This window comes from Lepidochelys kempii, chromosome 1 (genome assembly GCF_965140285.1).
Source record: "Lepidochelys kempii isolate rLepKem1 chromosome 1, rLepKem1.hap1, whole genome shotgun sequence".
Lineage (NCBI taxonomy): Eukaryota > Metazoa > Chordata > Testudines > Cheloniidae > Lepidochelys > Lepidochelys kempii.
In genome coordinates this window covers 92,210,343-92,234,302 of record NC_136380.1, presented here as the reverse complement: position 1 = coordinate 92,234,302, position 23,960 = coordinate 92,210,343, and positions in this window count along the sequence as shown.

The window sequence follows — 23,960 nt, the reverse complement described above, 5'->3', positions numbered from 1 at the left end:
GTGATGTAAGAGCCTCACTTTTGATGCCCATTTTGAGAAATCTTGGCCTTTGTGGGAAACTATATATATCAAATCTAAATATTATGGTGATTTCCACTAAGTATCAACATTTCTTATACAGAAGTCATTAACTTGGTCACAATATTAGTTATTCTAAATAAATATAATAATGTTGACAAGTGATGTCAGTTCAAAGTGTGGGGTGTTTCACTGAGATGGACTATGACTCCTCTGTTTCATCTGGCATTTGAGGAGAGAGAAGGGGAGGGGCATTTGGGAAGATTATGGTATAAATTGATGTATGGGGTATATTAATTTTTATTGTTAGCTGCTACATGGTAGGACAACTGAGCTGATCGTACTGAATATTTTGTTTTGTAATTCTAAATAATTAGCTGGGTACTCAGAGCTAGAGCTAGTCGGAAGAAACTTTGACAGAACCATTTTCCTTTGCAAAAATGCTTGTCCATTGAAAGCAAAACATTGGCTGACATTTTGGTTAGCAGAAAAACAAATAAGCAACCCCTGCCTCTCCCCACTCCCACAAAAACAAATAAATTAAATGATGACAATGTCATAACATCTCATTGCAATGTTTCTGAAACAAAACATTTCAATTTTTGATTTTGGAATGACTTTTAAATTTTATTGTATGCTTTAATATAATTATTCAATAAAATGAAGTCAAAACTAAAACAAAGTTTCAATTGATCCATTCTTTTTTTTTTTTCCAAAAAAAATTCCTTCATGGAGAATTAGGAAATGGTTAGTGATGGTTTCAACTAAAAACAAATTTAAAAAACTCAGTACTTCATGAAATAGTATTTCTGTTCTCCACATGGCTCTACTCAGAGCAAATGTACAGGTTGTTTATATATATTATTCTAATTTGAAAGAAAATAAAAAACTAGCCTTGAAAATGGATTAATATGCTGGTATCTTCAAGCAAATTAAAATGAAACAATACAACTGTCATAAATATAAAGGGAAGGGTAAACCCCTTTGAAATCCCTCCTGGCCAGGGGAAAGCTCCTCTCACCTGTAAAGGGTTAAGAAGCTAAAGGTAACCTTGCTGGCACCTGACCAAAATGACCAATGAGGAGACAAGATACTTTCAAAAGCTGGGAGGAGGGAGAGAAACAAAGGGTCTGTGTCTGTCTGTAGTTTTCTTTGCCGGGGATAGACCAGGAATGGAGTCTTAAAACTTTTAGTAAGTAATCTAGCTAGGTATGTGTTAGATTATGATTTCTTTAAATGGCTGAGAAAAGGATTGTGCTGAATAGAATAACTATTTCTGTCTGTGTATCTTTTTTGTAACTTAAGGTTTTGCCTAGAGGGGTTCTCTATGTTTTTGAATCTAATTACCCTGTAAGATATCTACCATCCTGATTTTACAGGGGGGATTTCTTTATTTTTATTTACTTCTATTTTTTATTAAAAGTCTTCTTGTAAAAAAAACTGAATGCTTTTTCATTGTTCTCAGATCCAAGGGTTTGGGTCTGTGGTCACCTATGCAAATTGGTGAGGCTTTTTTATCCAACATTTCCCAGGAAAGGGGGGGTGCAAGTGTTGGGAGGATTGTTCATTGTTCTTAAGATCCAAGGGTCTGGGTCTGTAGTCACCTAGGCAAATTGGTGAGGCTTTTTACCAAACCTTGTCCAGGAAGTGGGGTGCAAGGTTTTGGGAAGTATTGTGGGGGGAAGGACGCGTCCAAACAGCTCTTCCCCAGTAACCAGTATTAGTTTGGTGGTGGTAGCAGCCAGTCCAAGGACAACAGGTGTAATATTTTGTACCTTGGGGAAGTTTTGACCTAAGCTGGTAAAGATAAGCTTAGGAGGTTTTTCATGCAGGTCCCCACATCTGTACCCTAGAGCTCAGAGTGGGGGAGGAACCTTGACAACAACCATAAAGCATTCAACTTCCCTCAGCCCCATCATTTTCCTTGTATATATTATGCAGGAGGTCAGACTCGATGGTCATAACAGAAACCATAGAATTTCTTCCATTAATCTCTGTGTGAAGCCCATAGTTCAAACAGAAAGAAAAAGAATACTTGTGGCACCTTAGAGACTAACCAATTTATTTGAGCATAAGCTTTCGTGAGCTACAACTCACTTCATCAGATGCATTCAGTGGAAAATACAGTGAGGAGATTTATATACACACACAACATGAAAAAATGGGTGTTATCATACAGACTGTAAGAAGAGTGATTACTTAAGATGAGCTATTACCAGCAGGAGAGCCGGGGGGGAGGGGGAGGGAAGAAAACCTTTTGTAGTGATAATCAAGGTGGGCCATTTCCAGCAGTTAACAAGAACATCTGAGAAACAGTGGGGGTGGGGGGGGATAAACATGGGGAAATAGTTTTACTTTGTGTAACGACTCATCCACTCCCAGTCTCTATTCAAGCCTGAGTTAATTGTATCCAGTTGAATAGAGACTGGGAGTGGATGAGTCGTTACACAAAGTAAAACTATTTCCCCATGTTTATCCCCCCCCACCCCCACTGTTTCTCAGATGTTCTTGTTAACTGCTGGAAATGGCCCACCTTGATTATCACTACAAAAGGTTTTCTTCCCTCCCCCTCCCCCCCGACTCTCCTGCTGGTAATAGCTCATCTTAAGTAATCACTCTTCTTACAGTCTGTATGATAACACCCATTTTTTCATGTTGTGTGTGTATATAAATCTCCTCACTGTATTTTCCACTGAATGCATCTGATGAAGTGAGTTGTAGCTCATGAAAGCTTATGCTCAAATAAATTGGTTAGTCTCTAAGGTGCCACAAGTCCTCCTTTTCTTTTTGCAAATACAGACTAACACGGCTGCTACTCTGAAAACAGTTCAAACAGAAGTTATCTTAAAAAAGACATCCAATTTTGATTGAAAGACTTTCCACCATGTACCTAGGCACGTTGCTCCAATAGTTAATTACCAGCACCATTAAAACTGTGGGCTTTATCTCTAGTATCAAATTGTCTAGTGCCATTGATCAGATCTCCTTCTGTCTTTGCTAGAATAATGAGCCCTTTACTCAGAATTGTTCTATCTGGAGATACTTACAGACTAATCAAATCACCTCTTCACTGTCTCTTGATTAAACTAAATACACTGAGAATCACCACCCTGCCCTTTAACCATAGGGTGGTGGGTGGGGGGGGGGAGAGGGGGTGTTGTCTGGCTGGCCGGGAGAAGAGGGCAATGCTTTCTGGCTTAGGGGAGGAGGGGAGATGTAAAACTGCTGGATAAACAGCGTGGTGGATGACTCACCACCTAGGAATGAGGAGTTTTAAAAGGTCAGCCTGGGCCTCCCCTCATTAACTCGGAACAGGCTTGGCAGCGCCCACCCTTCCTCCCTGTGTAGGTCAGAAATATGCCAAATGATTAGCTATATCTGCTGTGGGTATTATGTTAGCCGCCCCTTTAAGGGGGGCTGGGAAGGATTTTTTCCCCTTACTACCATATTGGCCAGGTGCAGTGGGGATTTTTTCGCCTTCCTCGCTGCAGGTTCAGGTGGACTCTGTTCATGCATAGCATGATCGGCGGTAGGCCATACGTTGCAACTGTTTGTTTAAGTGTATAGCGGATGTTCAGTTCAGGTACTCCATAAATTAAGGCACAAAAGAACAGATAAATGGCTTGGAAAAGGAATTAAGGAGAGGTGCTTGGTAATTGAGCAAGCTGGGGGCAGTTGGGGACTTCTCTGATTGGTACAGCTGGGAGCCAACCCCACATCATTTTAGTCTACCTTAACACCCCCTATGATGGGGGGTGGTCAGTAAGGTCCCAGCAAGGGAATTGCTGGAGGGACCTGAATGAAAAGATTGGGGAGCTGATGGAAGCCCCCCTACCCTCCCAGAATTGGCTGGAATTGGAGGTTCCCAGCAGTGGATCTGCTGGAGGGACATGAACAGAAAGGGAGTGGGGAGGGAGGGCTTGAAATAAAGCACTCCACCCCACCCTCAGTGAATTGTGTGGTGTTTTACCTAACCGCTGGGTTAGTCCCAGACATCTAATAATAAAGTTGTGGCCTGATTAAACCCATATCTAATGTCTCTTGTTACTCTTTTAGCATAGCCAGACACGCCCTAGTGTCTCACCCTCATCTCGCTGTAATTATACTCTAATGCAGGTTTTCCATATCTCAAATTCTTCTTGTATCTGAACCCTTTGCAATTTTTCATCATCCTTTTTAATGTGAGGACATGAGAATTTGACATGGCATTCCAATAATGGTCTTTCTGATGCTGTATACAGTGGAAATAACACCTTCCTAATCTTATTCAATAGTTTGTGCTTATATATACACATCATGTTAGCCTTCTCAGCCACAACATCACACTGGGAACTCATGACGGTTATCCACCATGTCCTCTAAGTCCTTTTAGGCATTAATTATGTTAATTCTTTATTTATGCATTATATCCAGTATATGCCTTTCCATGAGTTTGCCTGAGACTGATGTCAAAACAACTGGTCTATTTTTACCCAGGACATCCTATTTATCCTTTTTAAACATTGATGCAATATTAGATTTTTTCTAGCCCTACAGGATTTCCCCAGCATTTCAGGATTTGTTAAAAGTGGTCCAGAAAACTCCATGGCCAATTCTTTTAAAATTATTGGGTTCAACTTATTTGGCCCTAGAGATTTAAAAAGCAATTATCTTTTGTAGTTGCAGGTTAGTTGGCCCTAAGTTTCTGTTGGAATAGCAAGAACTTTATTATCACTGAAATATGAGAATACATAATATAGCTTCTTGCCACATACAGAACAGAAATATGTATTGAACACTTCTGTTTTTCCTGCATTTTTTCTGATAACAGACCATTGCTAGGATGTCTTTTGTTCCAATATATTTAAAAATTCTGTCTCTGTCCTTAACCCTGCTGTCTGGTAGAACATATTGACATGAAATAATGTTACCGTACTGGCAGAGCTCTGACATAAAAAACAAGAACATTTATTGCTTAAACTGACTTATGCTTATAGAAGATACTGAAAAGGTCTTGAACAAATGTATAATACTGATGTGCCATACAAAGTATATAACAATACCAAGGCACACGTTCATGTATCTTAACTCTTAACTCTAGTGTCCTTGATTTTGTCAGACTTTTAAATTTGTTTCACATACCTCCATTTATTTCTTCCTGCACAACAGAAACAGTTCAATAATGTAGCTGATCAAGTGTGGGCGAATAAGTGTCCATGACCACACAAGATCAGTCCCTTGTGGGATCACAGTAATTTGCATTTATTGATACAAATATGAATGCATTAAAAACTCCCACTTAATAAATATCTAGACTGCTTCCTTATAGCTTCATCTGAGAATTGTAATAATATTGATACCAAAATATTTTGTTATATTAAAAAACCCTACATTAAAATAGTTATTTAGGCTGCAATGTCAAGCATTTGAAAATTAGGAAATGCCAGATTTATACTTGAGCATGGAGCCTTGTTTCTGCCCTTTTTGTGTGTCCATTCTGTATACTGAATAAGGTGTTCTATGGGAAAAAATGATATGTGATCATGTAATTAAAGACTGCATGATAAGGCACATGCACAAAGGTCCCAAATTAAGGTTGCAAGGGGGGTAAAAAATCTGGCATTTCCTAGCTTTTAAAAAGAAAAACATGCCATATGTAAAACTGCAGTGCTTCCCTTTTGTGCACTAGCAGGATTGGAGAGCTGAACTTTCAGCACTGCAGAACAGACTTCCAACACTGAAGCTACCAGACTAAGTACATTGGCTGGCAGCAGAAGGAGGATGTTATTTCTAAGGGGAAATGGACCTCTGGAACCACATTTTGGGTCCAGGAGGTATTCAGAGGGAGCACTTCAAAGCTCAGCTCTGTCTCTTCCTCCACGTCAGAAAGGTGGGGGGCTCCTGCCCAATTTTCTTCCCACACCTCAGAAAAAAGGATTAGAACACTAGAACCATGTACCCAGTCTAGGGGATGTGGTTGGGAACGGGTGAGCTTGGCTTGACTTGATTCTACCTGTCATAAATATAAAGGGAAGGGTAAACCCCTTTGAAATCCCTCCTGGCCAGGGGAAAGCTCCTCTCACCTGTAAAGGGTTAAGAAGCTAAAGGTAACCTCGCTGGCACCTGACCAAAATGACCAATGAGGAGACAAGATACTTTCAAAAGCTGGGAGGAGGGAGAGAAACAAAGGGTCTGTGTCTGTCTGTAGTCGTCTTGGCCAGGGACAGAACAGGAATGGAGTCTTAGAACCTTTCTGTTTGTGTGTGTATGGGGGTGGGGGGGTTGTGAGAAAACCTTGATCTATGCAGGAAATAGCCCGACTTGATTATGTAAAGAGTTGTCACTTTGGATGGGCTAGCACCAGCAGGAGAGTGAATTTGTGTGGGGGGGTGGAGGGTGAGAAAACCTGGATTTGTGCTGGAAATGGCCCACCTGTTGATCACTTTAGATAAGCTATTACCAGCAGGACAGTGGGGTGGGAGGAGGTATTGTTTCATGATTTCTGTGTGTATATAAAGTCTGCTGCAGTTTCCACGGTAAACATCTGATGAAGTGAGCTGTAGCTCACGAAAGCTCATGCTCAAATAAATTGATTAGTCTCTAAGGTGCCACAAGTACTCCTTTTCTTTTTTAGAACCTTTAGTAAGTAATCTAGCTAGGTATGTGTTAGATTATGATTTCTTTAAATGGCTGAGAAAAGAATTGTGCTGAATAGAATAACTATTTCTGTCTGTGTATCTTTTTTGTAACTTAAGGTTTTGCCTAGAGGGGTTCTCTATGTTTTTGAATCTAATTACCCTGTAAGATATCTACCATCCTGATTTTACAGGGGGGATTTCTTTATTTCTATTTACTTCTATTTTTTATTAAAAGTCTTCTTGTAAAACACTGAATGCTTTTTCATTGTTCTCAGATCCAAGGGTTTGGGTCTGTGGTCACCTATGCAAATTGGCTTTTTATCCAACATTTCCCAGGAAAGGGGGGGTGCAAGTGTTGGGAGGATTGTTCATTATTCTTAAGATCCAAGGGTCTGGGTCTGTAGTCACCTAGGCAAATTGGTGAGGCTTTTTACCAAACCTTGTCCAGGAAGTGGGGTGCAAGGTTTTGGGAAGTATTTTGGGGGGAAGGACGCGTCCAAACAGCTCTTCCCCAGTAACCAGTATTAGTTTGGTGGTGGTAGCGGCCAGTCCAAGGATAATGGGTGTAATATTTTGTACCTTGGGGAAGTTTTGACCTAAGCTGGTAAAGATAAGCTTAGGAGGTTTTTCATGCAGGTCCCCACATCTGTACCCTAGAGCTCAGAGTGGGGGAGGAACCGTGACACTACCTATGACACCCGGTCGAAGAGTTCTTAAGTGTTCCGAGTGCAGTATGATGATGATGCCACTAGACCTGTCTGCTGCTACTCTTTTGGTGGTGTCACAGGCCTGGCTCTTCAGAATGTTTGCACTCAGTTATTACTTTGGCAAGTTGCCAAAGTTTTCCTGAGGCATGCAAGCCAGATCAGGGAAATGGGATTTTTTGTCAGTTCATAAGTCAGCTAAACCTGAATGGAAAAGCCACTTCTGTAGCCGGAGGACTTTCTTTCTCCCAAATTTCAAAACCCTGTTTCAAACAACAAAGGGGTAGGAGCTTTATAATAAAAGGTCACGAGTATCTGAGATGATGGAAAGTGGTACCCAACCCAATTACTACCAGTTGGGGAACCCAACTGCTACCAGATCTCCCTGTGATAATAAACAACTTTTATTAAATTCCAGAAGCAAATAAATAAATAAACAATGATGAAAATGATTTTTCTTCAATCCCAATTTTCAATGAAAATATTTTTCACTGAGAAAAAATTGACCAGATCTAGGTGTGCTTTAATTTGCTTTATATGTTTTTGATAGAAGGCCACCTCTGACAAGCAACCAGCAGGCTGGCATTAATTATATTTTATATTATATTTTTTATTGGCTATTTACCGCCATCACCTGTTCAAGTAGGGATGAGGCCTTATTGTGAGGGTAGTGCTAGTGGTGGTCCCTGTGTCACAGTGTGCCAATGACCCCAAATTGCTTTAAACCAACCATTTTGATGGATGACATTTCTGTATTGCCAACGTCTACCAGAGCGATGGTAATTCAGAGGCTGAAAAATGAGATTAAAGGGTATTTGGGAATCATATCATTTGTCAAAATGATCCATTATCCAGTTATAGCTAGTTAGGGGTGTGGTATTTCTAGAGAGGACATCCAAAATAGCAGAATTTACTGTTCTGAAAGTAGATTGGGTAAGCAAAACAGAAGAACAGAGTTCTGTGATCAAATGTGTTGCCAGCAATGAAGAGTTCTATTTTTGAATTATTAAGAGCAATTGTGTATGACACAATTGTGGATGGATCTTATTCAAATAATGACAGAATAACACAAGAAAATCTGGTGGTGAATCATGTATACAGTAAACCTAATATTCAGTCTTCAGCATAGGCAGCCTGTGCTTGAAATAAAAGTACGTATCAATATTGACTGATGGAAAAATGAACTGGAAATGAACAGAAAATCCTTGTAATCGAGTTATGATGGTTGTTGATTAGCACTGGTAGTAACAAAAGGGCAATTTATAATGGATTGCTTTTGTTATAGGAGGGCAAGACAGTTGGCAAATACAAGCATTTGAATGATTTACTATTAATAGAAACAAAGGTTATAGTGTTTAAAACTGATTGTTTAGCAAACTGTATGGCTGAAATAAATTCCAAAAAAACATTTTTTCCAGCGACCTATTGCAAAACAGTCTAACTTCTTGTATTCTACTCCTATAGCACTGCTATAGTTTATGATCTGTCACTGTTTCCATTACAAACTCAGTTTTCAGGCATTTCATAAATGCAAAAACGTGAGAACTTTACCACTTCTGAAATCTTTGCCAGATTCTATAACTCCAACAACTTCTTTTAAATGGCATGTGCAAGCTGTTAATTCATCATGTGAATATGATTTTTCCCTTTTTGTTTTGTTTCAGAGAGGTAAAGTTAATAACAGTGAAAATCATATCTAGTGCACAGACAGAAACTTTCTTTGTAAAGATTTTAATAGGCATACCAACATAATATGGGCTTGATTGTCACTTTATAATCTATGCTGAGTAAGGAGACATGTATGGTTGTGATGTCACAGGAGACACTAAGTTACAACTTGCCTCCCAGTCCTTCCTCTCTTCCAGACATGAAGTCAACTGTAATGGGCTTATACCTGATGAAAAATATGACTATTGTGCCTTTGCAAGTCACTGACTAGCACATCCGAGTCTCTCCACATTTCCTACCCTGCTCTTTCCTACCCACCTGCACGGACAGAGTAAAGGTGGTGCCTTAGAAGTGGGTTCTCCATGTAAATGATTTCCCCTCCTTTCTGCAATCTGTTGTATTGGTAGCATGCACAAGGGGGCCTTAAGACCCCTTACTTCCTTGTATTGTCACAAAGATAGTGATGATCTAGCCCAGAGTAATAGCTCCAGTTCGTGTCATTATTCCTGCACGGAGAATTGTACAGTGAGACCCAATGCTCAGCCCATGCAGTTCTCATTGCTGTATCAGTGCCTAAGGGAGCTCAGCTTCGCCCTCACATGAGTGCAGCTGCTATAGACACCAAGGAGAGAAGTAACTCCACTAGTTACTATTACACCTTCCTCGAGAAGGGTGTTACCTGCTCCCTGTCAGCTCACTTGGTCTGTGGTCCCAGCTTCTGGGATATGACATAGCTCCTCATAGTGCCTAGTTCCTTTAGAGCCAGTGGGGCATATATTTGTTTGAGGTTAATATAGAAAGCAATCCATTCACTACTTTATAATTGTTTTTGCCTTCCTGTTCCTTTCTTCCCGCACAACTCTACAAAGGCCATGGACAGTTTGCCATTACTATGCAGTTAGGTAGATAGACTTTAAAGTTAGCACTGTATTTCAAAATATATTAAGACTCAAGTTTATGGTGCTTCTGACTACATAGGAGATTAGGCTAAATTTTCTTCAGAAGAACTAACTTATCTTATGGAGACAATTACTTCATTTTATCATTCATTTATTGTGTGATATGATTAACTAACATGTCATGTTGTATCTACTTATTGTATGTTAAATAGATTTAAGTTGTACAATTATAGAAATATATGATTGATCTGTAGTCAGAAGGGACAAGTACGTATTAGGTATAGAAAGAAGGGCTGAAACGCAAGGCCTACAATCTGAGGCCTGTAAGATTTTAGTTAAATCACACTAGGCTTTAGGCTTAAGAAATGCTTGACATAAGTGACCAAAAAATGACCCTATGCCATAAGATTACAGGGAAAGATGTGCTAGTGGGTGGTATTGTGGAAAATGAACTCTTAAGATTATTTTTTGATTACAAGATACCTGATAGTTACATTTTCCTAACATGCGCCCTAATCACAGTTCACTATGTGTGTAAATGTTAATGCAAATAAAGGGAACTATAGCCAACCTATCAAACAGTGTACCCCAATATAGTTGGGGGACACAATACAAATAAGTAAGGCTATGATTTTGTCATGGAATCCATGACTTCCAGAGACCTCCATGGCTTCAGCCCACAGTGGCTGGGAGCTGTGGGGTACCCCCACCAGGTGAGAGGTGGGTGGGTGCTCTGAGCTGAGCAGCTCCCAGCCACCACAGGCAGTGGGGACCCCCCAGAGCACCGAGCTGGCACAGATGGTGGGGGCCCCTGGAGCTCTGAGCCAGGGCCCCTACAACTGCCCAGCCTCCGTGGGTAGTGTGGGGACTCCCCAGCGCCCCATTTTCTCATGGATATTTTTAGTAAAAGTAACAAAGTTCATAGGCAATAAAGAAAGTTTACAGAAGCCTGTGACCTGTCTGTGACTTTTACTAAAAATATCCATGACAAAATCTTATCCTTACAAATAAGGAAAAAGAGGGTGGACACCTTCACGCACATGTGCAGAGTATAGGTGTAGTCAGAATCATAAGATAAAAGAGGGCTCTCAGATTGGGTAAAATGTGTTCCCTATGGGAAAACTGCCTCTACTGATGATCAATTAACAAGGGATCCACCAGATTCTAAGAATATTGTGAAGCACGTGAGTATGACTTATTTGTAACTTTTGGATAGGTCTTTATAAAATTTCTCTATGCTTGGGCAATCATAACTTTAATTGTAACTTTAATAAAACTTCTAAAATAGGCTTGACCTTGTACTTGTGAATGTATGTGTGGTCACTATCCTTGATCTTTATGTGTTCCTAGAGGCTCTAAATCTGAAGCAAGTAGAAGAGGTGAGTTTCAACTCTCTTGAGCTTGAAACTGTAGCCACCAGAGTCTAACCCATGGTGTGGTGTAATGTAACATTACTAAATTCACTTCAAATAAAATAAAAAGTTACACTTAAATAACACTGTTGCCTTATAACCCATTTATTAATTAATCTTCCCCATATTTCTGGAGTTTCCATCAGTTACAACTTTAGAACAATTATTCAGTAGCCTCCCACATCATGATTGAGATCTCTTTTTTTTTTCCCCCACTTTAACTGCTTTGGTACTAAATATCACTACTTAATCACTTTGCAAAAGAATATCCTCATATTTAATTGAGATCTTTCCCTAAATTAATCAGTTGGTTAAAGAAATGCATGATGAGTGACACACTCACTTTTAAAGCAGGTTGTATAGTCTGACTACTAAAGGAAAATTAAGTGTAAATAATTAAGTTTAATATAATCATTTAACCTTAATGGTTTATTTGACTGATCTTAAACAACACATTAAGAAGATAAAGATCTATCATTTTCTATTCCCACAAAGGAGTAATCAAGGTGAGTTTGCCAACTAGTAAAAAAGTCCTTAACTATATTAATCAATCCTGAGAATATGTAATATTCTAATTGGTATTTTCATCTAATACACTCAGCTCTTCTTTGCCTTCAGAAGGGAACTGTAATGCAGGTCATTTAAACTGCAACAACTACATTTTAAGGATCATATATTGAGCTGAATGAATTGCTTAAGCAATGGATCTGTCTTGATTCTGATCAGCTGAGAGATTGATCCTATGTTGTTCAATCTGTGGAGTAAGGTGCTACTCAACATGAGAAGTGGTATGAGAAACTGACCATAATTTGTTCTTCAACAATAATGAACAAAGCACCATATGACGCTTGATTCTTCTTGGTCTTACTCTATCTGTATATTAGTACAACCCCACTAAGATTAATGGAGTTATACTAGTTTAACCTGGAGTAATGTAGCAGTGACTGAGGCCACTTCTTATAGGTCTTCCATTTTTGCCCCCTGCAGAACAGAACTGCAAGCTATCTTTATATTTAACACTTACAATATGTCATAAATGTACTTGCATCTGAGTTTCAAAAAGATTGTGCATTAGAGATTTTTAAAACAAAAAGTAGTAAAAGTGAAATTACAAAACACACATAAAAAGGCATATGCTTAAACCAAAAGCAACAGTTGCTGTTTTTAAAAAAATATATATTTACTTATTCTTCCAACTTATATTATTATGAATCTAAAAAATCTACTTCCCACAAAGACAATGTTGAACTCAATCTCTCCAGCACAGAGGTTTTTTTCAAAAAAAACCTCATTTCTTTTTGTAAATATTACAGACTCACACTACCAAAAATAAGTTTTCAGCCCTAGTCTTGTCATGAATCTTCCACCCTAACAATCCCAACATAATGATTCTTCTGCCATCAGTCTACAAGATGAATACACATAGTGCACCTCAGACTGCACCTTGTCATGAATTTTTTTTTATTCATTTTCCAAAAGTAAAAGGGGGGCAGACACGGTGGAAGGATTCTTAAATCCAGAGCTCCAAAAAAATTGTTTAGTCTTTTTTGTGTCTCTCAGACTAGCATATAGTATATTATATCTTGAAATTCCCAAGAACTTAGATGAAGAGTACCATGCTCAAAAAAACCCCTTAACTCACATGATCTTTTTGATAAGGTTAGAGAAAGCTGTTCATTGGAGATTAGAAAAAGAGCAGGAAACATTTTCAAAAATGCATAAGTGACTTAGGTCCAGATTTGTAAAAATATTTAGGTGTTGCTCCAGTCAGCATTGCAAGGCCTCTAGTGATTTAGGAGCCTATGTCTTATTTTCAAAACTGACTTAGGGGCTAGTTCCAATTTAGGCATCCTAATCACTTTATGCATCTAGCCTTGTGGAGCCTAAGTCTGATTGAAGTCAATAGGACTTAAGTGCCTAAATTGCTCAAACAGTTTGTAAATCCTATTAGATGCCTATCTGCATTTATATGTGTAACCCACACACCACCTGAGTGTGGTGCTCTGGTCCCTCCAGTCCAGGGGTTCCCAAAGTCAGTTCGCGGCTTGTTCAGTGTAAGCCCCTGGTGGGCCGCAAGACACTTGGTTTACCTGAGCGTCCGCAGGCACAGTTGCTCGCAGCTTCCAGTGGCTGCAGTTTGCCATTCCCAGCCAATGGGAGCTGCAGGAAGAGGCACAGGCCAGGCCACCAGTGACATTCAGTGGAGATGTGCCTGATTTAAACTGATGTACATGAGATCCACATCATGCCACTACACCATTCTGGACAAGTTCAAACACTTTCAACTCCAAAGGGATTGCAATGAATACAGTAGAAAATGGTGCATTTCATCCACTAGCAACAAATTTAGAACAGCTTTAAAAATCAGAGGAAGATAAGGATTTCATTTCATCATCCCTGCACCATAGTGTACTTAGATTCGTAAAAATAAAAGATAGTAAAGACATATGGAGTTACGACATCTATCCCTCTGCCAGTTCAGGATTGTTCCTTAATATCTACAGTCCAGTGCTGGCAGGAGCAAGGTCACCTGCATTACCTTAGCACTCTGCTTCAACCATAGCTAGACAGACTACTATAAAAGATAAAAGGATAGTTCAGTCTCCAAGGCTTTTGTGATGGAGACCCTTATATACAGTAATATGAACAAACATCAGAATGATTTTTATACTTAGGTTGTTTAGTTTTTATCCTTTTGGTACATGTGCATTTCAGGATGTAACATCAGGGAGATTAAAAGAAGAAAATCAAAGTGACTATGAATTTTATCTTCCACCCATTTTTAAAAATCCAACATAAATCCAGCTAGCTGAATACTTCATAAGTATCCTTTGAATGTCCTCCTACATCAAATACTAGAGAGAAATCATGGATTTCTTTCCTTTTGCAAGTGATACTTATATATGACAGTCGAACATCAACGTTTTTATAGAAGACATAGAATTAGCCAGTCAGTGCTGGGTTGGGCCCCGATTCAACAAAGAACTTAAACGTGCTTAAGTCTTATTAAAGTCAGTGGGATTTAAGCATGTGATTAAATTCAAGCATGTGCTTACATCTTTTCCTGAATAGGGATAGCATGTTAAAACAAGATCTCTGTGATGTGATGGTTCTACTGTTAAAAAAAAAAAAAAAAAGCTTGTCCGGAAGTTTTTCCAGTCATGACAAAATTCAAAATGAAGCAAAAAAGAAAAGGAGTACTTGTGGCACCTTAGAGACTAACCAATTTATTTGAGCATAAGCTTTTGTGAGCTACAGCCAGCTCACGAAAGCTCATGCTCAAATAAATTGGCTAGTCTCTAAGGTGCCACAAGTACTCCTTTTCTTTTTGCGAATACAGACTAACACGGCTGTTACTCTGAAACCGTTCAAAATGAAGCTGGCTTCTCTTTTGGAAATAGACTTTGGCCATGTCTACACTACCATTCAGGTCAGCAAAAGTTATATCGTTCAGGAGTGTGAAAAACACCTATATATTACACTGGCATAAGTGATAGTGTGCACAGCTCTGTCAGCATGAAAGCTTCTCCCACCAACACAGCTGCTGCCACTCATGGGGGGTGGTTTAATTATGTTGATGAGAGCAGCATAGAGCAGCTACACGAGAGATCTTACAGCAGCGCAGCCGCAGCAGTACAGATGTGCCACTGTAAGCTCTGTAGTGTAGACATAGCCCTAGAATTATAGACATCTAGCCACCTTTGCTTTTAGAAGAACCTAAAGATAACTGAATTGGCTTATATTAAACCTACTTTTTTCAAATAAAATGTTTACTAAGGTGATTCTTTTTTTAAAAAAAAAAAGATTTGTTAACAAATACAAAATATGAAAGACAATACAAGACATACAATACATGAAAGAATACAAAAGCACTGTAGTTTTCAATAAAAATACTATACAATAAGTATGAAGGTAAAAAAGTAAGAGAAATTTCAGTAGGAGTTGTAGGTACTCAGCACCTCACTGGTACCCTCATCAGTGTGTAGGTTTAGGCCAGTTGATGATATCATCCATGAGCTCGTTAGTGGAACTGGCTTGGAATTTTCCTTCAAACGTTTTTTCAACATAAAATGCAACTTCTACACATTTGAAATTGTCCATGGGAAAATGTTGATTTTGTTAAAAAAATTGGGAAAATTGAAAGGTAATATTTTGTTTCGGGTCAATTTGACCTAAATCAAAATATTCTGATTTGCTGAACTGACAGTAAACTTTGGTTTTGAGATGGTTCAACATTAAATGTATATCCCTATTGTATGCATTGTTTCATGGGAGTTTTAGCTCTGGTGTCTTATTCCCCCGTTTTCTCCTATGGGCTGAGATCCCTGGCTGGACTACACCCCCAGTGATGCAATATGGTCTCCCCTCTAGCTGAGCCATTGTTGCATCACAGGAATCTCATGACTGTGGTGGCATCATAAAAAGATGTAGTCTCCTGAGGAAGCCCAAACCACAGACGGCACAGGCACCCAGACTTCAACTACCAACAGGCATGTGGCAACATAGGGAAGTGCAGTTTAATGATTCATAGCAAAAACATTTTGGGTCATTTCAGCAAACTGAATATAAATATTTTGATTAGGAATAGTTTCATTTTGATCCAAAATTCTGAAAGGATTCATTTTTTTCCATTTCTGAATGGATTTGTTTGGGAACACTTTGTTCCAGGCAAAAAAAAAATTGTATTGCAAATTTTTGTCCCCATTTAGAATGAAAAAAATACATGGTGAAATATCAGAATTTCCTGCAGGACAAAAAAAAAATCTGCTCTATTCATTGTAGTCCTGAATTTCTCCAATCCATAACATTGAACCAAATGGTCTTGTTTACTGATTTAAAAATATTCTCGGCCATTCATTCAAAGTAGCCAATGACAATTCTTTCAAAGTAGACAATGTAGAGAATCTGTTTGAAATGCTGAGTCTCAATTCCTTCTCTCTCGCTCTTGTAAGTACTTATATAGTATTTATTTTGAATGCAGTTGTTATTAGCAAAATAGCATGCTCCAAGAAAGGTGTTTTTTTAAATGAAAACACATGATTTCATGTCCTTGAAAAGACAAAGTTAAAACATTTGACAACAGCAGTAGATGATGACAGAAATTTGAAAATAACATATGACTATGAATGTCAATAGCAGGAAGAGAAGGCAGAAGTCAGTGTCAAGAACATTTTATATTTTCTCTGCAACTTGAGGTGAATCCAGTATCAAATTCTGAGAAAGGCTCAATGTGTTCACTTTTGTGAAGGATTTTGTTCATAGGTAGGATTCAATTATTGTAATATAATATGCACTATAATATTTTGTCCATGCTTTATTACCTCTAAACTTTTTAACCTGTTATTCTTGGGTACACAATATATGAAAAAAGTATTCAAATTAAAAAGAAAAACTTAAATAGCAATAAGAGAACAATATGACAGTGATATTACCAACGAGAACTGGTCAAATATTTGGGAGGAAGGAGTATGAAAATATTCATTACAGTTTGTAAGCTAATTAGCTTATCCTGTTTAGAGTAGCAGCCATGTTAGTCTGTATCCGCAAAAAGAACAGGAGTACTTGTGGCACCTTATCTCTCGCCTCCTAACGCCCCTACTCTACTTGCTCTACATTGATGACATCTTCACAAGTGGTCCATTTCCTAGACACTACTGTGCTAATAAGTGATGGTTACATAAACACCACCCTATACCGGAAACCTACTGACTGCTATACTTACCTACATGCCTCCAGCTTCCATCCAGGACACACCATTGTCTAAAGCCAAGCTCTAAGATACAACTGCATTTGCTCCAATCCCTCAGACAGAGACAAACACCTACAAGATCTCTATCAAGCATTCTTAAAACTACAATACCCACCTGCTGAAGTGAAAAAAACAGATAGACAGAGCCAAAAGAGTACCCAGAAGTCACCTACTACAGGACAGGCCCGACAAAGAAAATAACAGAACACCACTAGCTGTCACCTTCAGCCCCCAACTAAAACCTCTCCAGCGCAACATCAAAGATTTACAACCTATCACTCTCACAGATCTTGGGAGACAGACCAGTCCTCGCTTACAGACAGCCTCCCAACCTGAAGCAAATACTCTCCAGCAACCACACAACAAAAAAACTAACTTAGGAACCTATCCTTGCAACAAAGCCCGATGCCAACTCTGTCCACATATTTATTCAAGTGTCACTATCATAGGACCTAATCACATTAGCCATACCATCAGGGGCTCATTCACCTGCACATCTACCAATGTGAGATATGCCATCATGTGCCAGCAATGCCCTTCTGCCATGTACATTGGCAAAACTGGACAGTCTCTATGCAAAAGAATAAATGGACACAAATCTGACATCAGGAATCATAACGTTCAAAAACCAGTAGGAGAACACTTCAACCTCCCTGGCCACTCAGTAAAAGATTTAAGGGTGGCAATTTTGCAACAGAAAAGCTTCAAAAACAGACTCCAAGGAGAAACTGCTGAGCTTGAATTAATATACAAACTAGATACAATTAACTTGGGTTTGAATAGAGACTGGGAGTGGCTGGGTCATTACACATATTGAATCTATTTCCCTCTGTTAAGTATCCTCACACCTTCTTGTCAATTGTCTAAATGAGCCATCCTGATTATCACTACAAAAGTTTTTTTTTTCTCTTGCTGATAATAGCCCATTTTAATTAATTAGCCTCTTACAGTTTGTATGGCAACTTCCACCTTCTCTGTATGTGTGTGTGTGTGTGTATGTATATATATCTATCTATCTTCTTACTATATGTTCCATTCTATGCATCCGATGAAGTGGGCTGTAGCCCACAAAAGCTTATGCTCTAATAAATTTGTTAGTCCATAGGTGCCAGAAGTACTTCTGTTCTTTTAGCTTATCCTGTGTTCAACTTAATTTTTGTGTAAATCCTCTACCAATATTCCGGCAAAGGAGATAGCTGGCAAGATCATTAATTGCAATCTGATTCTAAGGGTCTCGTTCTTCCAACTGGAAATCAGAATCATGCCACAGGATTTCTAGATGCAACCAAAACAACTCACCTTTTGACCATGACATATGCTCAAAGAACCACTCACATACAAAGCACCAACCAAGAATTATTCACACAAATTATCTGATGATATATTTTAGAAAAAAAATAACAAATTTGAAGTCAAATAGCAAACAGAGACTAAATTCAGTCAATAAATTACAGCCCTCCAACCTTCACACCTCACTAAAGGAACTGGCTAGAAGTCAGGTGTAAATTTTTTGGGTAATTTGACATTTCACATGTGAACTGAAGGATGATTTCTGCCACACCTGGCTGCCCTCAGGAAAATCAGGAAGGGCTGAAGACTCAGCCTCTGCAACTAATCAGCCACCTCAGACCACTACTTACCCTGCAACATTGCCATCTGGGACTGCCTCTATCCTTGCAGATTTTTACCAGCCTGCCCCCAAGTTTTATTTCACTCCAGTATTCTTCTCAGCCATGGATTTTTCAGCAATCTTCAGACTCCAGTCTTCCACTAGAGGAAGTTAAACAGCTGGGCTTCTAGATGCTTTGTGCAGACCTGAGTATTGGGCCCATTGAATAAATTCAAATAAATTCATGCTTTCAGGAAGGCATTAGTTGCATATCATCAAAAGATTTAAGAACAGGGCACATTCAGGAAGGGGCCAGGCAAAGGTGTCTCAATTGGCTCAGTTCTCCACACAGCCCTATTGTGATGGGATATACAAACCCCACTCTGGGCCTGAAGGATTTAAAAGGCACTTCCTGGGCCAGGTAGGCCCTCCCCCCTGGGCCAGCTGAGCATGCTCCAACTGGAGAAGAGGGTCAGAAGGGAGCTCAGAAGTCCAGGCAAAGAATGGTAGCCAGGCTGTATGAGGGAAAATTCCTTCTCCAGGAAGCCAGACAGAAGGTTGTGCCTGAAAAGGGACACAAAGTGGGTATGGGCAGGTAGTGCTTTCTCCAACAACTACCCACTTTGAGAACTTGCAGGCCCCTGTTCCTTCAGTTTTTTTTTTTTTTTTTTGAGGGCCTGCCCATTTGGACTATAAGGGCCACATCCCACATTGAAGGGTCCTGTTGGTAGAAAGTAGCTAAGGAAGTAAACTTGGACCTGTTGCAAGGAGGACCCTGCTGGCATTGCTTCTTGCTGGGCTCTGGATAGGGACTTGGTGGAGGCAGAGAGTCTGGGTCCCCCTACCACATTTCCTTAAGTGCCAAGGCAAAGAGGTGGTTCGAAAGCTGAAGATTCCCAGTTTAAGGTCAGGAACATGCACCGCTACTTCCCTGACAAAGGGGCTGACAGGTGGATGTGCTAACTACTAGGCTATCCAGCCCTTCATAACATCTATATAGCCTGATCCAATCCTTTAGGGGACATGCAGTTGAGTGGCTCTACACAACATCCTCTTAGTTGATCCTCAAGTTTTGTCTTACTTCAGGGAGACCTGCTGGTCAGTCTTCCCACTCAAGGAGTGCATGAACAATCTGTAGCATTAACTTCCCTCCCGCTCAGGAAAGCCCTAGTGTTTGTTCTATCTTGTTCAGGTCCCTGGGATTCAATTACTTCTATGAGGTAGAGAGTTGCTTTTTGCTTCCTCCCTTCTGTTTCCTGTTCTTCAACCATTCCTTCCATTCCATTCCAGTTGGAGATTTTGAAGTAGATATGTTTGGAAAGGGTCTCCAGGTCAAATCATTAACCTCCTCCTGAAAATCAGTGTGGGATCCATTGTAGTAATGATACACACATGAACACAGTTTATCACAATATAAATCATTGGTGTTTAGTTATAATATCAGATAAAAAGCAACCTGAACAAGGCACTTTTAAACATTTCTTGATGATGGATATCCTCTCAGGTAAAGACTTGTTACCTAAAGGTCCATATCTCAGCAGCCTCAGGCATAAATGGATCAGACAGTCTAGGTCTTATCATTTCCCATTCTTATGTCAAGATATTGTGAAAAAACTTCAGTCAAAAACTATGCAGATTCCCCACCTGGAATTTTAACTTGGTCCTCAGAACGCTAACCTAATCATTATTTAAGCACCTAAACTGAGTCTTCTCCTATTTTCTTGACTGAAAGGAGCCTTTCTGACAGCAATCAAGTCTTCTAGAAGAATAACAAAATGAAGGGTTTTATCCACGGTATCATTATCACATCTCCAGTAAAAGAATAGTGGTTTCTAAAGAGTAATCTGGCCTTTATTATGAAGCAAAACACCTCCTCAGGATAATCATCCCAACATCCTCTGCCCAGATTCTCAAATTCCAAAATAAAAAGGAGTGGGCATATGTTTAATGTCTAAAAATAAATGAAAGTGCATGTAAAAACCCCCAGAATATTTCTGGAATAGCACCTCTCTATTTGTTCTGTCTGAACTCCTGTTTCAGACCTCCAGATATGGACCACCCAAATACTCCAAGAGAATCTACTTCAAAACCCAACAAATGCACATCCCTAGTTGTCATTTACCACCTCACCAACATATGGGGTATCAGTAAACAATTACAACCTGTATTCAGTAGGGACCATCTCCTGAAAAAATCTTTCTTGAACCCCTCTTCTGGTCTTCAGATGATTCTACAACCTACTCAAGCTCATCATCAGAAGCAAGCTCCCCACAGACCAGTACACATCAAGTCAAAGTAGTACCAGACCTTGCCATAACAACAGATGCTACATGTGTAGACATATATCTATACCCTCCCCAAAATACACCGTTCAAGACCTCTGGGTCTTACACATATCTATCACAACATGTTCCTCATTCAGTGCTCTAAATGCCCCCAATAAAAACTATGTGGATGAAATAAGATAATCACTGTGCTCTCAAAATAACTCACACAGAATAAATGATAAAAGATAAAAACACTTTATTAGCTATGCATGAACACAATTCACAAAGCTATCACTCCATATCTGACCTCTCAGTCCTCATTCTCAAAGGAAACTTTACAACACCTTCAAAAGATGAGTCTGGGAGCTTAAATTCATAATTTTGGTAGACACTAAACATCATGGACTTAATAAAGACATTGGAATTATAACTTATTACAACAATTTGTAACACGCTAACCCTGGGATTTGTGGTGTGTGTTTTTTTTTTTTTTTGGTCCTGTGACCACAGAGGTGTCAAAAGGCCACTTCCCCTTGAATGGTCTCTTGCAATATATGTTAACAATCTGATCCATTTTGTATTTAGCTGATACACTCTGAATACTTTTCTCCATCCCAAAGAAGAGCTCTGTGTAAGCTCAAAAGCTGAAAAGCTTATGATGGGATGCATAATTCAGAATTGTCCTGTTCTGTTCATTCTTTCTGAAGCAACAGGCACTGGCCACTGTCAGAGGACAGGATATTGGGCTAAATGGATCATTGGTCTGACTCAGTATGGTTGTTCTTATGTTCTTAATTATAGCACTCTGTTTTTAAATGTTTGTTGAGAAGTGGGGAGAGGATTTTAATGTGCTAATCATAAAGTGTGGGTTAATATGGATCTATTATTTGCAAATGGCGCATCTACATCTGGGTGATCAGGAGGTGTGGAAAACATGATATTTTAGGCCAGTGGCATTTTATATTTATATTTTCTAATAAGATTTACTATTTGTGGATATTTTACTGCAAAACAGAGCATGACCTTGTTTCTGAGAGTTAGCCCAACTGTCTAGTGCTACCCATATTTGCAAGTTTGGCTCTAAAATTGTCATTGGTTACAGGCTATATGCAAGGTAATGAGGCATACAGTTCTGTTTAAAGGAATGAGTATGGCTGATCCTGCTTGTTGATTTTTTTTAACGTTTCTGACATCCAGAGGAAGGCAGCTTCCCCTTATGGAAAAGTACTATTGGAATCAATAGGGATGAAATTAACTGAGTTTTATAGAAAATCCTATAGTGCTGTAGTGCAGTGGTTCTCAAAGCCGATCCGCTGCTTGTTCAGGGAAAGACCCTGGCAGGCTGGGCTGGTTTGTCTACCTGCTGCGTCCGCAGGTTCGACAGATTGCGGCTCCCACTGGCTGCAGTTTGACGCTCCAGGCCAATAAGGGCTGAGGGAAGGGCAGCCAGCACATCCCTCGGCCTGCACCACTTCCCACAGCCCGCATTGGCCTGGAGCGGCGAAACGCGGCCAGTGGGAGCTGTGTTCGGCTTGCAGATGCGGCAGGTAAACAAACCAGCCCGGCCTGCCAGGGGCTTTCCCGGAACAGGCACTGGCCACTGTCAGAGGACAGGATATTGGGCTAAATGGATCATTGGTCTGACTCAGTATGGTTGTTCTTATGTTCTTAATTATAGCACTGTTTTTAAATGTTTGTTGAGAAGTGGGGAGAGGATTTTAATGTGCTAATCATAAAGTGTGGACTGGCTTGGAGAACCACTGCTGTAGTGTGTGTGAAAAGCCAAACAAATCCTTAACAATTTAATAGAGAATGTGTGACACATGGCTAGAAAGGGTTAAGCAGCTAGCAGGCTAATTGACCCAGATTCAACTTTTAGAGATGTTAAAAAAGTATGTAAATGAAAATTAAGGCCATTCCATGCTAGATAGACTATAACTTTAAAATGTAAACTTGTATTGTTAGAGAATTAGAGGTAATACTAACTGTATGTGTTTACTTATACCCTGTTAGATGTTAGCCATGTAAACAGACATTTCCTGTCTATTACTATAGCTATTGATTCAGTGATCAAAGGGGAATATTAACATTTAGATTAATCTTGGGTGACATAAAGTCATTGTCTATATTTCTCTTTAAATTTTGAGGTAAACTGTGTATGAACTGCTTAATGAATAAATTACCTTATGTCAATCCATGTAGTAAATTACCAGTGATGTTTGGGAAACAGAAGATTACATCAAAAGCCTATTGTTCATCCAGGACTGTATGGTCAAGAGGCTGCTAGAAAACTATAAAAGTCTTGTGAGACCTGATCCTTTCATCTCAGATCCACTTAATGCTTTTTGCAGAGGAAGCTTGAGTCGTAAGACTGAGATCTCCAGTCCCATCTGAATCACCCTGAATATGAACATTGGACTGTAACTGGTGGACTAATTCTGAAATAACTCTCTACAACTACAAAGCTCACCACCTATTAATCTGATCTCAGAACTGCTTTCATGTCTGTGTGTATACTGATCTTTTAACCAATATTCTCTTTTCTTTTAAATACATTTTATTTTAGTTAAAAAGAATTGGCTGTAAGCAGGTATTTGGGTAAGATTTGAAATATTCATTAACCTGGGAGGTAATGTGTCCAATTCTTTGGCCCTACTGGGTCATACCAAAGGTCCATCTAGCCCAGTATCCTGTCTTCCAACTGTGACAAGTGCCAGGTGCCCGAGACGGAATGAACAGAACAGGTAATCATCAAGTGATCCATCTCCTGTTGCTCATTCCCAGCTTCTGGCAAACAGAGGCTAGGGACACCATTCCTGCTCATCCTGGCTAATAGCCATTGATGGACCCTTTCCTCCATGAATTTATCTAATTCTTTTTGAACGCTGTTATAGTCTTGGCCTTCACAACATCCTCTGGCAAGGAGTTCCACAGGTTGGCAGTGCGTTGTGTGAAGAAATACTTCCTTTTATTTGTTTTAAACCTGCTGCCTATTAATTTCACTTTGTGACCCCTAG